This window comes from Dromiciops gliroides, chromosome 6 (assembly GCF_019393635.1).
Source record: "Dromiciops gliroides isolate mDroGli1 chromosome 6, mDroGli1.pri, whole genome shotgun sequence".
Taxonomy (NCBI): Eukaryota; Metazoa; Chordata; class Mammalia; order Microbiotheria; family Microbiotheriidae; genus Dromiciops; species Dromiciops gliroides.
The window spans coordinates 186,276,692-186,283,085 of record NC_057866.1 but is presented as its reverse complement, the minus strand read 5'-3'; the positions used below and the strand labels follow the sequence as shown (position 1 = coordinate 186,283,085).

Sequence of the window (6,394 nt, the reverse complement as noted above, 5' to 3'; positions counted from 1 at the left end):
AAATAATGGAGAGGTTAGAAAACACAGACTCAACTAGAAAGGATCTATAAAAGATGGTGATGGAGTCCTTGCCTAATCTTATGAACATCAAAAGTATCTGGAAGCCCCCAAGCATTAAAGAAAAGGGCAATGTCTTTCAGAGTGAAGGAGGTTATAATAGCAATAACAGGACAAAACTTGTGACAAGGAAGGCATTCACATAAGAGAGGAAGGTCACCAAAAGAGATCACTCCAAGATGGTGGAGGAGAGGCTGTGACTCCCGCAAGATCCAGATAAACCCATCCACTCACTCCCCCCAAATGCCATAAAAAAAATAAATAAAACAAAATAAAACAAAACAAAAACAAAAACTGAGCAGCCTAATGCACATAAGAACAGAGTGAGACTATTTTTCAGCCAAAAATGGCAATTGGGAACACCTGCTGATCAGGCTGAGAGAGGAGCTCAGCATGCATTCTGGACCCAACCAGGGACAGACAGTGCTTCCAACGCCTCAGTGTTTTCAGTGCCAGCGGCTTTTTCTGAGGCTCGGCTCACGGACCTCTGAGGGGCTTCAGCAGTTGGCTAGGGTGAAGTGACTGCAGTTTCTGCTGGAGTTGGGGTGAAGCACCCTGGTTCTGAACCAGTGGGCTGAATTGAGTGGGCCAGTGGGAAAGGGGCACAGGCACTCCAAACTTATGACCATGGAGAATCAGATTTCAATCAGACATCTGCTTCCAGGTTGAGATGAGTAAGCAAAGAAAACAACAGATAATAGACAGTTTCTTCGAGGGAGGGGTAGACCAGAATACACTCTCAGAAGAAGATAATAAAGTCAAAGCTCCAATATCTAAAGCTTCCAACAAAAGACATCATTCCACTTGGAACCTATTTCACTATTTGACTATGCAATGCCAAGGCAGAAGGGAAATAGAAAAAGATAATTAGGAACCATGAAACATTGGGTTGTAACAAGGTTTCTGTGTTAGTCTCCCAACTGATTACATGAGTAGAAATAAGTCCTTGGGTTTTTTTTTAAATAATTCTGTGATTCTTTATTACTTATCATTATCTTACATGTGTGGGAATCTGATACATGTTTGTATGTTGGGTAACATTTTTTTAATATTTCTTTCTTGCTGGGGAGAACTCTAAACTTTGAATCCATCGCTATTTCTAAAATTAGCAACTCTATAAGTAGCAGCTCTACCAGAAGTAGCTTGGGGTGGGGGGACAAGGGTGTTGAAGAAGCAATGCATGCACAAAATGGGTGGCATACTTATCCTTTTGAGAAGTCAGTCATCCCCAGGTCAAAGAAACCCGGACACACTATCCAGGTATTGACAATGGTTATAAGGCCCTGAGACCTCATCCAAATGGCACCTGGTATTTGTAACTGGAGGTTGAGCAGGACTTGTGCAAAGCTGCCCCTTCCCAATTCCAGCTGGCCATTTTAGGAGTTTTTGGTATGATGAATCCCTTACTGGCTCTTGGTCATGTATAACTCTGCACTGCAGGATTAATATACTTGAGGTGACAAAACAATCCCCAAATTGATTACTAAGGAGAAAAAGCTACTGATTCAGAGGAACTAAAAATGAAGTGGCTCCATTCCTCTCACTCTTTTCCCTCTATTCTCCTTTGTAATAAATAACAATCCTCCATGAAACTTTCTTCAAGGGAATAGGGGAGGTAAAATGACCTTTCTCCTCACCCCACCCCCCATGTGGCTGCTGGGAGTGAGAAAGAGTTAGCTAGGTAAACTTGAGTTTAAGCTTCTGACTACTTCTCCTTTTTGCCTGATTCTAAGTGGCTGAATATCAATTTAATGATGGATATTTCCAGGCCCAGAGGAAACCTTGTGAGGAAATGAATTTCAGAAATCCTGGGGCCATAGGATGGAGATAACTAGTTGCAGGGAGAATTTCTGAATTCGATAAGGAAAACATTGACTGGCCAATAGATATAGATGTTCAGGGGCCAGTGAAGAACTGTGGTAAAATATAACTATGTCTTTTCTGAAGGCCCATAAACTGCACCGTATTTTTTTGTTTTGCTTTGTTTTGGTGAGGCATTTGGGATTCAGTGACTTGCCCAAGGTCACACAGCCAGTAAGTGTTAAGTGTCTATGGCCAGATTTGAACTCAGGTCCTCCTGAATCCAGGACTGGTGCTCTATCCACTGCACCTCCTAGCTGCCCCAGCTGCATCATATTTTAACGTGGTTCAGTATCAACCACGTTGTGTGATATTCAACTGTGATAGACTTAACTCTTCTCAACAATACAATGATCCAAGATAATGCCAAAAGACTCATGGTGGAAAATGCTCTCCACATTCAGAAAAAGAGCTATGAAGACTGAATGCAGATTGAAGCATACTATTTTCACTTTTGTTGTTGCTTTTTTGTTGGTGATGTTTATTCTTTTTTGCATTTTTCCCTTTTCTTCTTATTTCTTTCTTACAACAGGACTAATGTGGAAATATGTTTACCATGATTTTAATGTATAATCTATATCAGATTGTTTGCTGGCTTCAGGACGGGGAGGGAAAGGAGACTGGGAGAAAAATTTAAAACTCAAAAAAAAATCTTTACATGTAATTGGAATTTTTTTTTAATTTTAAAAAATAATGTGGTTTAAATCTCAATATCCTATGGGGGTGTAATAGTAACTATACATTGCTACTATTTTAAGTTTTTCCATCAATTGGTGGTATTTTTTAAATTTTGTGAATGTTTTGTGTTTAGTATTGGCTTTGTGTGTCCCATACTGTCCCATACTTGCTTTGTGTTGTATACTTAATGCCTTTGTATATTCTCTTTGTCCTTTTTGGAGAAACCCTGATGTACCAGAGTAAGGGTGTAAGGAATCATTGTGGTTAATTTTCCCCAATAAAAGGGAGCCTAACATATTTCATTAGCATTCAGGCTAGTCCTTGTATAAACCTTGTCTGACTATTTACCTGGATCCAAAGTCAAGAAGATCCTTTTGGAGATACGAAGAGACTTTTTCCCCCAAATCAAGCAGTGGTTGTTAATGTTAGATGTGGGGAAATTTTTTGTGCAATTTGAGGGATATATTCCAACAAACCCCTAGCATTTTGTTTATTTTTAGAGAATTGACTTTCTTTCATATTGAAATAAACCTGATTATTCTATCAAGATGAGTTTGGACCTCTATCTGGATTACCTTATACATTTGGAAGGATCCATTGATAAAAATTGGGCTATTTTGCAGGGACCTCTGGAAAGATTTTATCTAAATCTCTATCTCGATATTCTTTTTAGATGACAAGGGATCTTTGTGGTAGGGGGATATGGTTTATCCAACATGTTGCATGGGACACAGAAGGATGGAAAGAGGGCCAGTTTCATTGATGGGACCTTTTGTATGCCATTTCAGTCCCAAGTCACCATCTAAACCAAAGGCCCCTATTCCCCATACCGTAAAAAAACAGCCACAAAATACTGCCACATACTCTGAGGTGGAGAGCTGAGCATGACATCATCATGAGCTCCCAGAGGCAGGCTTACCCAATTTCCATGTAGAGGATAGCATCTGACCTAGCACAATGCACTTGCTGTATGCCTAAAGACTGGGATCTCATTGGCCAGTCCCCTATTATGCTAACAGTTTTATCATGACCTGATTTCATCTGCCATCATTTAGTGCTTTATATTCTATTATAATAGTCTCATCACAATGTTTTGTTACAAAAAATGTGAAAAATGCTATAAAATTTTGCATGTGGCTTAGAACACTGAAAAGCAAATTCTGTATGCATAGAACCAACTACTTGGAGATGCAACATATATGAAAAAATCCCCAAATCTGCAAGATAAGGGAAATAAGTGACTTACCTAAGGTTAGACATATAGTAAATGGACAATCCAATACTTTAGCCCATGTCCCAAAGGCTCTAAATCAACCCTCTTCCCAGTATTCCCAACTGTATCATAGACATGATCATATATCAGCTGAATAATATCTTTTAGTTCCTGGAAAACTGAAGCTTGGGTTTTCACTAGTAAGATATGACAATAGTATGAGCTACTACTTATATCTGCCCTGAGTATTTCTCTGCTGTAGAACTTTAAGATACCCTGTAATGAGCCTCATCATCAAAAGCATATCCAGAAATAGATCTACAGCCATGAAATCCTTTTCTGCCAGTCATATAAATTTAGAAACAGAAAAGAAGAAACATCTTTAATAAAAACAAAAATCAAACTCATATTTTTTTCCTTTCTAAATATTAACTCATTGAAATATAAATGTACCATTGCTCTATTCTTCTGTTGTCTGAGAACAAGAGCTAAACTGCTCTAGGTAACACACACTACAAACTTGCCAGAGTAGGTGGCAATGCCTTAACCCTATATGTCTTGTAAAGGCCACTAGGACTTCTTTTATCCTTATCAAGGGGAGAGCTAACCTTCTCTCCTTTCATACAACACAATAGAATGAAATGAACAATAAGTTCATGTATAGAAGGAAATGCAAAATGTTGAAAAGTAGAGAGCTGCATCCACCCAGTAGAATGTAAGCTACTAGAGGTAAGTTATCTTTTTCTTCTCTTGGATATACAGCATTTAGCACAATATATGACACATGGTAGGTACTTCATTACCACTTGAATTGATGGGCAAAATTAAGATGGCGGATTAGAGGTAGCAACCCAGACAAACTCTCCCAATATCCCCCTCCAATGAACTTTAAAACAACACCTTAAATTGAATTTTGGAGTAGTAAATTCTATGAAAACAAGTTTCTCTGATAAACATCTCTTTTCTCAAATATATAGGGAACTGAGTCAATTTTCTAAAAAAAAAAGAACCATTCCCCAATTGATAAATTGTTAAAATATATGAACATGCAGCTTTCAGAAGAATACATAAACATCATTTATATTCATATAAAATGTTCTAAATCACTATTAATTGGAAAAATGCAAATTAAAGCAGCCCTAAGATACCACCTCACACCTAACAAAAACAACAAATGTTGGAAGGGATGAGATAACAAGTACACCAAAAAAAAATGTTGTGGTCTTCTGAATTAGAACAACTGTTCTAGAAAACAATTTGTAACTATGCCTAAAGTGCTATAAAAATGTGCATATACTTTGACCCATCAATAACACTAAGGCTGTACCCAAAAGAGATCAAAGAAAAATGACTTGTATGGTCAAATATGTTTATAGCAACTCTTTCTATGGGAGCAAAGAATTAGAAACTGAGAGACGCCCACCAATTGGAGAGTAACTGAACAAGTGGTGGAATATTATTGGAATAGAATCCTATTGTGCTATATGAAATACCAAGGGAAATGGTGAAAAACCATAAGAAGATCTTTATGAACTTATGTAAAGTGAGGTTAGAATAACCAGGAGGTCATTGTATACAGTAACAGAAACATTGTCGTGTTGGTCAACTATGAAATACTTAGCTTCTCTGATCAATACAATGAACTAAGAAAACTCCAAAGGACTTGTGAAGAAAAAATTGTAGAAATCTAGATAGAAAAATGAAATGGAGGATGATTCTGTTTGTGTGTGTTGACAACTTCAGTGAGTGTGTGGTAGTGATACGAAAATAAGTGATATGACTTATTAGACTATGAAGATATGTTTTATATACTACCAAAGACAATGTATATAGTTATCTAATAAGTAACTCCCAGAAACGTATTTTTAACATAATGTACTCAAATTGTCCAATAACATGAAGGCAAAGGAAATGATTTGTATAAGGAGGCTGAAATATATTGGTAATGACTAAAACTCAAAAGTTAGGGTAAAAGATAATATCAAGAGCAATTATAAAAAGAAAATTATTTGGACCAATTATGTAATGAGAGACAGAGCAAACAGACCAAAGACACATTGCACAGGTAGATGTAAAAACTAAGAATGTTGATAGAGTAAGATGGAGAAACAATTGTCAAGATGAAGAGAGCTCAAAGCTGTCTATTGTTAAAAATTGATACTTCCCCCAGCCCCAGGCTATAAAAGAATGCTCAAGACGTTCTTCTGATTCAGTTAATTGGTGAAATAAATCTAGCTTGAAAATGGAGTGTAGGATGATTCTGATGGTGTTAATTGATAACTTTTGGGGGGGGTGGTAGTAAGAGAAAAAAAAAGTGATATGACTGAGTAAAGGATAAAAGAGTTGAGTGTGTGTGTAAACTTAAGTATTTTGTAGGTATGACCACATATGTATCCATAAACTTGATAGTTTGTGGGTTAGCTGTCCAAGGTCAAACAGTTCATAAAGGTCAGAGACAGGTTTCAACCTCCGATCTTTTTAACTCCAAGTCCCTTCTCTTTATCTGCTGTGCTACCTACATCCCTCTCTGTGGTTATATCAACAGAAAAAAAGCATAGAAGATTGAACAATTATCTAAGTCGTTCA

The 6,394-nt window shown here is 37.3% G+C and overlaps 1 non-coding gene across 1 annotated transcript; it reads right to left on the bottom strand.

Moving 5' to 3' along the window:
- Positions 1-4,315: 4,315 nt before the first annotated feature.
- Positions 4,316-4,438, bottom strand: LOC122733183. Its single transcript, XR_006353772.1, has one exon. It is a non-coding gene; the product is annotated as a U6atac minor spliceosomal RNA (small nuclear RNA).
- Between the last annotated feature and the right edge of the window lie 1,956 nt (positions 4,439-6,394).